General features: G+C 46.3%; 7 non-coding genes across 7 annotated transcripts; all 7 read right to left on the reverse strand.

The window, feature by feature from the left end:
- Positions 1–102: 102 nt before the first annotated feature.
- On the reverse strand, positions 103–184 carry trnal-uag (transfer RNA leucine (anticodon UAG)). The gene has a single exon. It is a non-coding gene; the product is annotated as a tRNA-Leu (tRNA).
- Positions 185–2,030: 1,846 nt separating this feature from the next.
- Positions 2,031–2,112, reverse strand: trnal-uag (transfer RNA leucine (anticodon UAG)). Its single transcript has one exon. It is a non-coding gene; the product is annotated as a tRNA-Leu (tRNA).
- Positions 2,113–3,958: 1,846 nt separating this feature from the next.
- Positions 3,959–4,040, reverse strand: trnal-uag (transfer RNA leucine (anticodon UAG)). The gene has a single exon. It is a non-coding gene; the product is annotated as a tRNA-Leu (tRNA).
- A 1,846-nt stretch (positions 4,041–5,886) lies between these two features.
- trnal-uag (transfer RNA leucine (anticodon UAG)) lies at positions 5,887–5,968 on the reverse strand. The gene has a single exon. It is a non-coding gene; the product is annotated as a tRNA-Leu (tRNA).
- A 1,846-nt stretch (positions 5,969–7,814) lies between these two features.
- On the reverse strand, positions 7,815–7,896 carry trnal-uag (transfer RNA leucine (anticodon UAG)). Its single transcript has one exon. It is a non-coding gene; the product is annotated as a tRNA-Leu (tRNA).
- A 1,846-nt stretch (positions 7,897–9,742) lies between these two features.
- trnal-uag (transfer RNA leucine (anticodon UAG)) lies at positions 9,743–9,824 on the reverse strand. Its single transcript has one exon. It is a non-coding gene; the product is annotated as a tRNA-Leu (tRNA).
- A 1,846-nt stretch (positions 9,825–11,670) lies between these two features.
- trnal-uag (transfer RNA leucine (anticodon UAG)) lies at positions 11,671–11,752 on the reverse strand. Its single transcript has one exon. It is a non-coding gene; the product is annotated as a tRNA-Leu (tRNA).
- Between the last annotated feature and the right edge of the window lie 1,747 nt (positions 11,753–13,499).

Genomic DNA, 13,499 nt, shown 5'->3' on the forward strand with positions numbered 1-13,499 from the left:
ACGTCAAACACCTCAACGGTATTCAACAAACTCAAGGCACTGCTCACAGAGCGACTTGCTTTCCCCTCACCAAAATTGGCAAATATTACACGCCACAAATTCTGGCAGCGGTGGGATTCGAACCCACGCCTCCGAAGAGATTGGAGCCTAAATCCAGCGCCTTAGACCACTCGGCCACGCTACCACTGAAAGCTGCTCCCGTTTTGAAAGCAATGACGAGTGAGTGAGCTGTGAATTTGCCTTGCGAAAGGTTAGAATAAAGGAAATTAAAGTCGTCGACGGTAAATTCTCGATAACCGATTTTGCAATACACAGGTCGGAGGAACCGAAATGTCCACAGGACACTACCAGTAATTAGATGCATGTTGGAACAAACTAGTTATAACTTCCATTCAATATTTATTCCTATATCAACATCACTGAAAAAACCGGATTATCTGGTCATGATCATATTGCTGTTTGTGGGATCTTGCTGTGCGCAAATTTGCTGGCGCCTTTTCTACATTATAACAGTGCCTCCACTTTACAAATACTTCATTGGCTGTAAAGCGCTTTGTAGGTCCTGAGCTCGTGAAATGAACGATTGTGCTGCTGCTCAGTTAGTGTGCGGAATTTGGAGCACATTTTTCTCACCTTGCTCTGCCCGTTGTCAGGCTGGCCGAGTGGTATAAGGTGCCAGACTCAAGGACTATAATCTTTGCCTTACCGAAGGTTGCTGTATTCTGGTCCCTTTCTAGGTGCGTGGGTTGGAATCCCACTTCTGACATTACCTTTTTATCCACACAAATGCAGCAAGCTTCAAAAAAGCCTGCTCAACTGGCCTTCAATTTGCAAGTGGCCACCTCGCACACCTCAACGGTATCGCCGTTATCCGACAAACTGAAGGACCCACCACTCACAAACCAACTTTTCTTCCTCTCTAAACTTATCACAACCTCACGCTCTTCTCGGGGATAAGGCTTCAAATCACGCTTCTCCTTTCAACCCTTTGCCACACGAAAAAGCAGCACACTCAGAGCATTACATTGTTACCCTCCCGCGTTGCTGAATTCCACATTGTTTTCTTGTACTGTGGCTTTCAACCCCGGTGGTGTTTCTCAGAACAGGGCAGCAGAGTCAAAGAATGGGACTTCTTCCACACAAAGGCTTCTGAATTGTGCTCTGTTACTCAGAGAATGACTTCCACTGTTACTTCTGACATTAACATTTTGCCAGAGCCAAGCGAATCAGGCACCAACACGTAAAAGTTGCCACAATCGATGCCTTTGTGGACTGAGCCTTTCAGGTGGCAACGCTCAGACTGATGCTTCAGGCCAAGGGCACAATAGCTGCAGAGCACCTTGTTTCCCGTCACAGAGCTGGGAGATCCTGGTGACTTTCTGGGGCGCAGGACTCCAAATAGCACTTGCCACATCAATGTATTGTGTGAATTGAAAAAGCCCGCGAATGAGAGACTGAAATGTCCTGCTTGGAACTACTGTTGGATTGTGCTTTGTTGTTGAAGGGCTTGCGTTTGAACGTCAGCTCTGCTGCTTATGTTTTGTCAGGCTGAGCAAGCAGAATTGTAGGATGTTACCCGCTAGATTGGAAAATGCGAGTTGTTGGGAGATATCTGTGCGTATGAATATTGGTTGAATTGTAGAGATAATGAACTTAATGACTAGCACTGCCTGATAAGACACGCAGTAAGAATGAATGGGAGTTTGTGTGAAGTTGAAACACATTTTTCTGGAGCTGCTGTGCCCAGTTGTCAGGATGGCTGAGTGGAGTAAGGTGCCAGAATCAAGGACTGTTAATCCTTACCTGATCAAAGGTTGGCGAATTCTGGTCCTTTTCTTGGGCCATGGGTTGCACTCCCACCTCTGACATGTCATTTTTACCCACACAAATGCAGCCAGCGTCAAAAGGCTTTCAATTTGCAAGTGGCCACGTCAAACACCTCAACGGTATTCAACAAACTCAAGGCACTGCTCACAGAGCGACTTGCTTTCCCCTCACCAAAATTGGCAAATATTACACGCCACAAATTCTGGCAGCGGTGGGATTCGAACCCACGCCTCCGAAGAGATTGGAGCCTAAATCCAGCGCCTTAGACCACTCGGCCACGCTACCACTGAAAGCTGCTCCCGTTTTGAAAGCAATGACGAGTGAGTGAGCTGTGAATTTGCCTTGCGAAAGGTTAGAATAAAGGAAATTAAAGTCGTCGACGGTAAATTCTCGATAACCGATTTTGCAATACACAGGTCGGAGGAACCGAAATGTCCACAGGACACTACCAGTAATTAGATGCATGTTGGAACAAACTAGTTATAACTTCCATTCAATATTTATTCCTATATCAACATCACTGAAAAAACCGGATTATCTGGTCATGATCATATTGCTGTTTGTGGGATCTTGCTGTGCGCAAATTTGCTGGCGCCTTTTCTACATTATAACAGTGCCTCCACTTTACAAATACTTCATTGGCTGTAAAGCGCTTTGTAGGTCCTGAGCTCGTGAAATGAACGATTGTGCTGCTGCTCAGTTAGTGTGCGGAATTTGGAGCACATTTTTCTCACCTTGCTCTGCCCGTTGTCAGGCTGGCCGAGTGGTATAAGGTGCCAGACTCAAGGACTATAATCTTTGCCTTACCGAAGGTTGCTGTATTCTGGTCCCTTTCTAGGTGCGTGGGTTGGAATCCCACTTCTGACATTACCTTTTTATCCACACAAATGCAGCAAGCTTCAAAAAAGCCTGCTCAACTGGCCTTCAATTTGCAAGTGGCCACCTCGCACACCTCAACGGTATCGCCGTTATCCGACAAACTGAAGGACCCACCACTCACAAACCAACTTTTCTTCCTCTCTAAACTTATCACAACCTCACGCTCTTCTCGGGGATAAGGCTTCAAATCACGCTTCTCCTTTCAACCCTTTGCCACACGAAAAAGCAGCACACTCAGAGCATTACATTGTTACCCTCCCGCGTTGCTGAATTCCACATTGTTTTCTTGTACTGTGGCTTTCAACCCCGGTGGTGTTTCTCAGAACAGGGCAGCAGAGTCAAAGAATGGGACTTCTTCCACACAAAGGCTTCTGAATTGTGCTCTGTTACTCAGAGAATGACTTCCACTGTTACTTCTGACATTAACATTTTGCCAGAGCCAAGCGAATCAGGCACCAACACGTAAAAGTTGCCACAATCGATGCCTTTGTGGACTGAGCCTTTCAGGTGGCAACGCTCAGACTGATGCTTCAGGCCAAGGGCACAATAGCTGCAGAGCACCTTGTTTCCCGTCACAGAGCTGGGAGATCCTGGTGACTTTCTGGGGCGCAGGACTCCAAATAGCACTTGCCACATCAATGTATTGTGTGAATTGAAAAAGCCCGCGAATGAGAGACTGAAATGTCCTGCTTGGAACTACTGTTGGATTGTGCTTTGTTGTTGAAGGGCTTGCGTTTGAACGTCAGCTCTGCTGCTTATGTTTTGTCAGGCTGAGCAAGCAGAATTGTAGGATGTTACCCGCTAGATTGGAAAATGCGAGTTGTTGGGAGATATCTGTGCGTATGAATATTGGTTGAATTGTAGAGATAATGAACTTAATGACTAGCACTGCCTGATAAGACACGCAGTAAGAATGAATGGGAGTTTGTGTGAAGTTGAAACACATTTTTCTGGAGCTGCTGTGCCCAGTTGTCAGGATGGCTGAGTGGAGTAAGGTGCCAGAATCAAGGACTGTTAATCCTTACCTGATCAAAGGTTGGCGAATTCTGGTCCTTTTCTTGGGCCATGGGTTGCACTCCCACCTCTGACATGTCACTTTTACCCACACAAATGCAGCCAGCGTCAAAATGCTTTCAATTTGCAAGTGGCCACGTCAAACACCTCAACGGTATTCAACAAACTCAAGGCACTGCTCACAGAGCGACTTGCTTTCCCCTCACCAAAATTGGCAAATATTACACGCCACAAATTCTGGCAGCGGTGGGATTCGAACCCACGCCTCCGAAGAGATTGGAGCCTAAATCCAGCGCCTTAGACCACTCGGCCACGCTACCACTGAAAGCTGCTCCCGTTTTGAAAGCAATGACGAGTGAGTGAGCTGTGAATTTGCCTTGCGAAAGGTTAGAATAAAGGAAATTAAAGTCGTCGACGGTAAATTCTCGATAACCGATTTTGCAATACACAGGTCGGAGGAACCGAAATGTCCACAGGACACTACCAGTAATTAGATGCATGTTGGAACAAACTAGTTATAACTTCCATTCAATATTTATTCCTATATCAACATCACTGAAAAAACCGGATTATCTGGTCATGATCATATTGCTGTTTGTGGGATCTTGCTGTGCGCAAATTTGCTGGCGCCTTTTCTACATTATAACAGTGCCTCCACTTTACAAATACTTCATTGGCTGTAAAGCGCTTTGTAGGTCCTGAGCTCGTGAAATGAACGATTGTGCTGCTGCTCAGTTAGTGTGCGGAATTTGGAGCACATTTTTCTCACCTTGCTCTGCCCGTTGTCAGGCTGGCCGAGTGGTATAAGGTGCCAGACTCAAGGACTATAATCTTTGCCTTACCGAAGGTTGCTGTATTCTGGTCCCTTTCTAGGTGCGTGGGTTGGAATCCCACTTCTGACATTACCTTTTTATCCACACAAATGCAGCAAGCTTCAAAAAAGCCTGCTCAACTGGCCTTCAATTTGCAAGTGGCCACCTCGCACACCTCAACGGTATCGCCGTTATCCGACAAACTGAAGGACCCACCACTCACAAACCAACTTTTCTTCCTCTCTAAACTTATCACAACCTCACGCTCTTCTCGGGGATAAGGCTTCAAATCACGCTTCTCCTTTCAACCCTTTGCCACACGAAAAAGCAGCACACTCAGAGCATTACATTGTTACCCTCCCGCGTTGCTGAATTCCACATTGTTTTCTTGTACTGTGGCTTTCAACCCCGGTGGTGTTTCTCAGAACAGGGCAGCAGAGTCAAAGAATGGGACTTCTTCCACACAAAGGCTTCTGAATTGTGCTCTGTTACTCAGAGAATGACTTCCACTGTTACTTCTGACATTAACATTTTGCCAGAGCCAAGCGAATCAGGCACCAACACGTAAAAGTTGCCACAATCGATGCCTTTGTGGACTGAGCCTTTCAGGTGGCAACGCTCAGACTGATGCTTCAGGCCAAGGGCACAATAGCTGCAGAGCACCTTGTTTCCCGTCACAGAGCTGGGAGATCCTGGTGACTTTCTGGGGCGCAGGACTCCAAATAGCACTTGCCACATCAATGTATTGTGTGAATTGAAAAAGCCCGCGAATGAGAGACTGAAATGTCCTGCTTGGAACTACTGTTGGATTGTGCTTTGTTGTTGAAGGGCTTGCGTTTGAACGTCAGCTCTGCTGCTTATGTTTTGTCAGGCTGAGCAAGCAGAATTGTAGGATGTTACCCGCTAGATTGGAAAATGCGAGTTGTTGGGAGATATCTGTGCGTATGAATATTGGTTGAATTGTAGAGATAATGAACTTAATGACTAGCACTGCCTGATAAGACACGCAGTAAGAATGAATGGGAGTTTGTGTGAAGTTGAAACACATTTTTCTGGAGCTGCTGTGCCCAGTTGTCAGGATGGCTGAGTGGAGTAAGGTGCCAGAATCAAGGACTGTTAATCCTTACCTGATCAAAGGTTGGCGAATTCTGGTCCTTTTCTTGGGCCATGGGTTGCACTCCCACCTCTGACATGTCACTTTTACCCACACAAATGCAGCCAGCGTCAAAATGCTTTCAATTTGCAAGTGGCCACGTCAAACACCTCAACGGTATTCAACAAACTCAAGGCACTGCTCACAGAGCGACTTGCTTTCCCCTCACCAAAATTGGCAAATATTACACGCCACAAATTCTGGCAGCGGTGGGATTCGAACCCACGCCTCCGAAGAGATTGGAGCCTAAATCCAGCGCCTTAGACCACTCGGCCACGCTACCACTGAAAGCTGCTCCCGTTTTGAAAGCAATGACGAGTGAGTGAGCTGTGAATTTGCCTTGCGAAAGGTTAGAATAAAGGAAATTAAAGTCGTCGACGGTAAATTCTCGATAACCGATTTTGCAATACACAGGTCGGAGGAACCGAAATGTCCACAGGACACTACCAGTAATTAGATGCATGTTGGAACAAACTAGTTATAACTTCCATTCAATATTTATTCCTATATCAACATCACTGAAAAAACCGGATTATCTGGTCATGATCATATTGCTGTTTGTGGGATCTTGCTGTGCGCAAATTTGCTGGCGCCTTTTCTACATTATAACAGTGCCTCCACTTTACAAATACTTCATTGGCTGTAAAGCGCTTTGTAGGTCCTGAGCTCGTGAAATGAACGATTGTGCTGCTGCTCAGTTAGTGTGCGGAATTTGGAGCACATTTTTCTCACCTTGCTCTGCCCGTTGTCAGGCTGGCCGAGTGGTATAAGGTGCCAGACTCAAGGACTATAATCTTTGCCTTACCGAAGGTTGCTGTATTCTGGTCCCTTTCTAGGTGCGTGGGTTGGAATCCCACTTCTGACATTACCTTTTTATCCACACAAATGCAGCAAGCTTCAAAAAAGCCTGCTCAACTGGCCTTCAATTTGCAAGTGGCCACCTCGCACACCTCAACGGTATCGCCGTTATCCGACAAACTGAAGGACCCACCACTCACAAACCAACTTTTCTTCCTCTCTAAACTTATCACAACCTCACGCTCTTCTCGGGGATAAGGCTTCAAATCACGCTTCTCCTTTCAACCCTTTGCCACACGAAAAAGCAGCACACTCAGAGCATTACATTGTTACCCTCCCGCGTTGCTGAATTCCACATTGTTTTCTTGTACTGTGGCTTTCAACCCCGGTGGTGTTTCTCAGAACAGGGCAGCAGAGTCAAAGAATGGGACTTCTTCCACACAAAGGCTTCTGAATTGTGCTCTGTTACTCAGAGAATGACTTCCACTGTTACTTCTGACATTAACATTTTGCCAGAGCCAAGCGAATCAGGCACCAACACGTAAAAGTTGCCACAATCGATGCCTTTGTGGACTGAGCCTTTCAGGTGGCAACGCTCAGACTGATGCTTCAGGCCAAGGGCACAATAGCTGCAGAGCACCTTGTTTCCCGTCACAGAGCTGGGAGATCCTGGTGACTTTCTGGGGCGCAGGACTCCAAATAGCACTTGCCACATCAATGTATTGTGTGAATTGAAAAAGCCCGCGAATGAGAGACTGAAATGTCCTGCTTGGAACTACTGTTGGATTGTGCTTTGTTGTTGAAGGGCTTGCGTTTGAACGTCAGCTCTGCTGCTTATGTTTTGTCAGGCTGAGCAAGCAGAATTGTAGGATGTTACCCGCTAGATTGGAAAATGCGAGTTGTTGGGAGATATCTGTGCGTATGAATATTGGTTGAATTGTAGAGATAATGAACTTAATGACTAGCACTGCCTGATAAGACACGCAGTAAGAATGAATGGGAGTTTGTGTGAAGTTGAAACACATTTTTCTGGAGCTGCTGTGCCCAGTTGTCAGGATGGCTGAGTGGAGTAAGGTGCCAGAATCAAGGACTGTTAATCCTTACCTGATCAAAGGTTGGCGAATTCTGGTCCTTTTCTTGGGCCATGGGTTGCACTCCCACCTCTGACATGTCACTTTTACCCACACAAATGCAGCCAGCGTCAAAATGCTTTCAATTTGCAAGTGGCCACGTCAAACACCTCAACGGTATTCAACAAACTCAAGGCACTGCTCACAGAGCGACTTGCTTTCCCCTCACCAAAATTGGCAAATATTACACGCCACAAATTCTGGCAGCGGTGGGATTCGAACCCACGCCTCCGAAGAGATTGGAGCCTAAATCCAGCGCCTTAGACCACTCGGCCACGCTACCACTGAAAGCTGCTCCCGTTTTGAAAGCAATGACGAGTGAGTGAGCTGTGAATTTGCCTTGCGAAAGGTTAGAATAAAGGAAATTAAAGTCGTCGACGGTAAATTCTCGATAACCGATTTTGCAATACACAGGTCGGAGGAACCGAAATGTCCACAGGACACTACCAGTAATTAGATGCATGTTGGAACAAACTAGTTATAACTTCCATTCAATATTTATTCCTATATCAACATCACTGAAAAAACCGGATTATCTGGTCATGATCATATTGCTGTTTGTGGGATCTTGCTGTGCGCAAATTTGCTGGCGCCTTTTCTACATTATAACAGTGCCTCCACTTTACAAATACTTCATTGGCTGTAAAGCGCTTTGTAGGTCCTGAGCTCGTGAAATGAACGATTGTGCTGCTGCTCAGTTAGTGTGCGGAATTTGGAGCACATTTTTCTCACCTTGCTCTGCCCGTTGTCAGGCTGGCCGAGTGGTATAAGGTGCCAGACTCAAGGACTATAATCTTTGCCTTACCGAAGGTTGCTGTATTCTGGTCCCTTTCTAGGTGCGTGGGTTGGAATCCCACTTCTGACATTACCTTTTTATCCACACAAATGCAGCAAGCTTCAAAAAAGCCTGCTCAACTGGCCTTCAATTTGCAAGTGGCCACCTCGCACACCTCAACGGTATCGCCGTTATCCGACAAACTGAAGGACCCACCACTCACAAACCAACTTTTCTTCCTCTCTAAACTTATCACAACCTCACGCTCTTCTCGGGGATAAGGCTTCAAATCACGCTTCTCCTTTCAACCCTTTGCCACACGAAAAAGCAGCACACTCAGAGCATTACATTGTTACCCTCCCGCGTTGCTGAATTCCACATTGTTTTCTTGTACTGTGGCTTTCAACCCCGGTGGTGTTTCTCAGAACAGGGCAGCAGAGTCAAAGAATGGGACTTCTTCCACACAAAGGCTTCTGAATTGTGCTCTGTTACTCAGAGAATGACTTCCACTGTTACTTCTGACATTAACATTTTGCCAGAGCCAAGCGAATCAGGCACCAACACGTAAAAGTTGCCACAATCGATGCCTTTGTGGACTGAGCCTTTCAGGTGGCAACGCTCAGACTGATGCTTCAGGCCAAGGGCACAATAGCTGCAGAGCACCTTGTTTCCCGTCACAGAGCTGGGAGATCCTGGTGACTTTCTGGGGCGCAGGACTCCAAATAGCACTTGCCACATCAATGTATTGTGTGAATTGAAAAAGCCCGCGAATGAGAGACTGAAATGTCCTGCTTGGAACTACTGTTGGATTGTGCTTTGTTGTTGAAGGGCTTGCGTTTGAACGTCAGCTCTGCTGCTTATGTTTTGTCAGGCTGAGCAAGCAGAATTGTAGGATGTTACCCGCTAGATTGGAAAATGCGAGTTGTTGGGAGATATCTGTGCGTATGAATATTGGTTGAATTGTAGAGATAATGAACGTAATGACTAGCACTGCCTGATAAGACACGCAGTAAGAATGAATGGGAGTTTGTGTGAAGTTGAAACACATTTTTCTGGAGCTGCTGTGCCCAGTTGTCAGGATGGCTGAGTGGAGTAAGGTGCCAGAATCAAGGACTGTTAATCCTTACCTGATCAAAGGTTGGCGAATTCTGGTCCTTTTCTTGGGCCATGGGTTGCACTCCCACCTCTGACATGTCATTTTTACCCACACAAATGCAGCCAGCGTCAAAATGCTTTCAATTTGCAAGTGGCCACGTCAAACACCTCAACGGTATTCAACAAACTCAAGGCACTGCTCACAGAGCGACTTGCTTTCCCCTCACCAAAATTGGCAAATATTACACGCCACAAATTCTGGCAGCGGTGGGATTCGAACCCACGCCTCCGAAGAGATTGGAGCCTAAATCCAGCGCCTTAGACCACTCGGCCACGCTACCACTGAAAGCTGCTCCCGTTTTGAAAGCAATGACGAGTGAGTGAGCTGTGAATTTGCCTTGCGAAAGGTTAGAATAAAGGAAATTAAAGTCGTCGACGGTAAATTCTCGATAACCGATTTTGCAATACACAGGTCGGAGGAACCGAAATGTCCACAGGACACTACCAGTAATTAGATGCATGTTGGAACAAACTAGTTATAACTTCCATTCAATATTTATTCCTATATCAACATCACTGAAAAAACCGGATTATCTGGTCATGATCATATTGCTGTTTGTGGGATCTTGCTGTGCGCAAATTTGCTGGCGCCTTTTCTACATTATAACAGTGCCTCCACTTTACAAATACTTCATTGGCTGTAAAGCGCTTTGTAGGTCCTGAGCTCGTGAAATGAACGATTGTGCTGCTGCTCAGTTAGTGTGCGGAATTTGGAGCACATTTTTCTCACCTTGCTCTGCCCGTTGTCAGGCTGGCCGAGTGGTATAAGGTGCCAGACTCAAGGACTATAATCTTTGCCTTACCGAAGGTTGCTGTATTCTGGTCCCTTTCTAGGTGCGTGGGTTGGAATCCCACTTCTGACATTACCTTTTTATCCACACAAATGCAGCAAGCTTCAAAAAAGCCTGCTCAACTGGCCTTCAATTTGCAAGTGGCCACCTCGCACACCTCAACGGTATCGCCGTTATCCGACAAACTGAAGGACCCACCACTCACAAACCAACTTTTCTTCCTCTCTAAACTTATCACAACCTCACGCTCTTCTCGGGGATAAGGCTTCAAATCACGCTTCTCCTTTCAACCCTTTGCCACACGAAAAAGCAGCACACTCAGAGCATTACATTGTTACCCTCCCGCGTTGCTGAATTCCACATTGTTTTCTTGTACTGTGGCTTTCAACCCCGGTGGTGTTTCTCAGAACAGGGCAGCAGAGTCAAAGAATGGGACTTCTTCCACACAAAGGCTTCTGAATTGTGCTCTGTTACTCAGAGAATGACTTCCACTGTTACTTCTGACATTAACATTTTGCCAGAGCCAAGCGAATCAGGCACCAACACGTAAAAGTTGCCACAATCGATGCCTTTGTGGACTGAGCCTTTCAGGTGGCAACGCTCAGACTGATGCTTCAGGCCAAGGGCACAATAGCTACAGAGCACCTTGTTTCCCGTCACAGAGCTGGGAGATCCTGGTGACTTTCTGGGGCGCAGGACTCCAAATAGCACTTGCCACATCAATGTATTGTGTGAATTGAAAAAGCCCGCGAATGAGAGACTGAAATGTCCTGCTTGGAACTACTGTTGGATTGTGCTTTGTTGTTGAAGGGCTTGCGTTTGAACGTCAGCTCTGCTGCTTATGTTTTGTCAGGCTGAGCAAGCAGAATTGTAGGATGTTACCCGCTAGATTGGAAAATGCGAGTTGTTGGGAGATATCTGTGCGTATGAATATTGGTTGAATTGTAGAGATAATGAACGTAATGACTAGCACTGCCTGATAAGACACGCAGTAAGAATGAATGGGAGTTTGTGTGAAGTTGAAACACATTTTTCTGGAGCTGCTGTGCCCAGTTGTCAGGATGGCTGAGTGGAGTAAGGTGCCAGAATCAAGGACTGTTAATCCTTACCTGATCAAAGGTTGGCGAATTCTGGTCCTTTTCTTGGGCCATGGGTTGCACTCCCACCTCTGACATGTCATTTTTACCCACACAAATGCAGCCAGCGTCAAAATGCTTTCAATTTGCAAGTGGCCACGTCAAACACCTCAACGGTATTCAACAAACTCAAGGCACTGCTCACAGAGCGACTTGCTTTCCCCTCACCAAAATTGGCAAATATTACACGCCACAAATTCTGGCAGCGGTGGGATTCGAACCCACGCCTCCGAAGAGATTGGAGCCTAAATCCAGCGCCTTAGACCACTCGGCCACGCTACCACTGAAAGCTGCTCCCGTTTTGAAAGCAATGACGAGTGAGTGAGCTGTGAATTTGCCTTGCGAAAGGTTAGAATAAAGGAAATTAAAGTCGTCGACGGTAAATTCTCGATAACCGATTTTGCAATACACAGGTCGGAGGAACCGAAATGTCCACAGGACACTACCAGTAATTAGATGCATGTTGGAACAAACTAGTTATAACTTCCATTCAATATTTATTCCTATATCAACATCACTGAAAAAACCGGATTATCTGGTCATGATCATATTGCTGTTTGTGGGATCTTGCTGTGCGCAAATTTGCTGGCGCCTTTTCTACATTATAACAGTGCCTCCACTTTACAAATACTTCATTGGCTGTAAAGCGCTTTGTAGGTCCTGAGCTCGTGAAATGAACGATTGTGCTGCTGCTCAGTTAGTGTGCGGAATTTGGAGCACATTTTTCTCACCTTGCTCTGCCCGTTGTCAGGCTGGCCGAGTGGTATAAGGTGCCAGACTCAAGGACTATAATCTTTGCCTTACCGAAGGTTGCTGTATTCTGGTCCCTTTCTAGGTGCGTGGGTTGGAATCCCACTTCTGACATTACCTTTTTATCCACACAAATGCAGCAAGCTTCAAAAAAGCCTGCTCAACTGGCCTTCAATTTGCAAGTGGCCACCTCGCACACCTCAACGGTATCGCCGTTATCCGACAAACTGAAGGACCCACCACTCACAAACCAACTTTTCTTCCTCTCTAAACTTATCACAACCTCACGCTCTTCTCGGGGATAAGGCTTCAAATCACGCTTCTCCTTTCAACCCTTTGCCACACGAAAAAGCAGCACACTCAGAGCATTACATTGTTACCCTCCCGCGTTGCTGAATTCCACATTGTTTTCTTGTACTGTGGCTTTCAACCCCGGTGGTGTTTCTCAGAACAGGGCAGCAGAGTCAAAGAATGGGACTTCTTCCACACAAAGGCTTCTGAATTGTGCTCTGTTACTCAGAGAATGACTTCCACTGTTACTTCTGACATTAACATTTTGCCAGAGCCAAGCGAATCAGGCACCAACACGTAAAAGTTGCCACAATCGATGCCTTTGTGGACTGAGCCTTTCAGGTGGCAACGCTCAGACTGATGCTTCAGGCCAAGGGCACAATAGCTGCAGAGCACCTTGTTTCCCGTCACAGAGCTGGGAGATCCTGGTGACTTTCTGGGGCGCAGGACTCCAAATAGCACTTGCCACATCAATGTATTGTGTGAATTGAAAAAGCCCGCGAATGAGAGACTGAAATGTCCTGCTTGGAACTACTGTTAGATTGTGCTTTGTTGTTGAAGGGCTTGCGTTTGAACGTCAGCTCTGCTGCTTATGTTTTGTCAGGCTGAGCAAGCAGAATTGTAGGATGTTACCCGCTAGATTGGAAAATGCGAGTTGTTGGGAGATATCTGTGCGTATGAATATTGGTTGAATTGTAGAGATAATGAACTTAATGACTAGCACTGCCTGATAAGACACGCAGTAAGAATGAATGGGAGTTTGTGTGAAGTTGAAACACATTTTTCTGGAGCTGCTGTGCCCAGTTGTCAGGATGGCTGAGTGGAGTAAGGTGCCAGAATCAAGGACTGTTAATCCTTACCTGATCAAAGGTTGGCGAATTCTGGTCCTTTTCTTGGGCCATGGGTTGCACTCCCACCTCTGACATGTCATTTTTACCCACACAAATGCAGCCAGCGTCAAAATGCTTTCAATTTGCAAGTGGCCACG

Source organism: Pristiophorus japonicus, chromosome 8 (assembly GCF_044704955.1).
Source record: "Pristiophorus japonicus isolate sPriJap1 chromosome 8, sPriJap1.hap1, whole genome shotgun sequence".
NCBI lineage: Eukaryota > Metazoa > Chordata > Chondrichthyes > Pristiophoridae > Pristiophorus > Pristiophorus japonicus.